Source organism: Galeopterus variegatus, unplaced genomic scaffold (genome assembly GCF_000696425.1).
Source record: "Galeopterus variegatus unplaced genomic scaffold, G_variegatus-3.0.2 Scaffold620, whole genome shotgun sequence".
In the NCBI taxonomy this organism is placed as follows: Eukaryota; Metazoa; Chordata; class Mammalia; order Dermoptera; family Cynocephalidae; genus Galeopterus; species Galeopterus variegatus.
In genome coordinates, this window is record NW_007726731.1 from 414,145 (window position 1) to 414,490 (window position 346).

The 346-nt window shown below is 75.7% G+C and overlaps 1 pseudogene; it reads left to right on the plus strand.

The window, feature by feature from the left end:
* LOC103588819 overlaps positions 1 to 346 on the plus strand; it is a 54,814-nt pseudogene that overhangs the window by 11,175 nt on the left and 43,293 nt on the right.

A 346-nucleotide genomic window follows, 5' to 3' on the forward strand; every position in this document is an offset into this window, starting at 1 on the left:
TGGCCTCCGCAGCTCCTCGGGCCCGGCGCCCGACCCCAGGGGCCCAGGCGGCCGCCGCCGCCGCGGCTCTCCGGCCCCCTCCTCCGGAGCAGAGGTTCCCCCCTCAAGGGGATGCAGAACGAACCTGGCGCAGGCTCTGCTCGAGGGAGCAGCAGCGGACGGACCGCTGAGGTGCTCAAGGCCGCCGTCCAGACGTCGGAGGACGGGGCTTGGCGAATCGCGTCAGACTCCGGCTCGCCTGGCCTGCAGAACAGGCATTTCAGCCGCTCTCCGCGGCCGCCATGTTCTCCTCCTCCTCGGCCGCCGCCGCCGCCACCGCCCCCCGCTCGCGGCCCCGCCCCCTCCG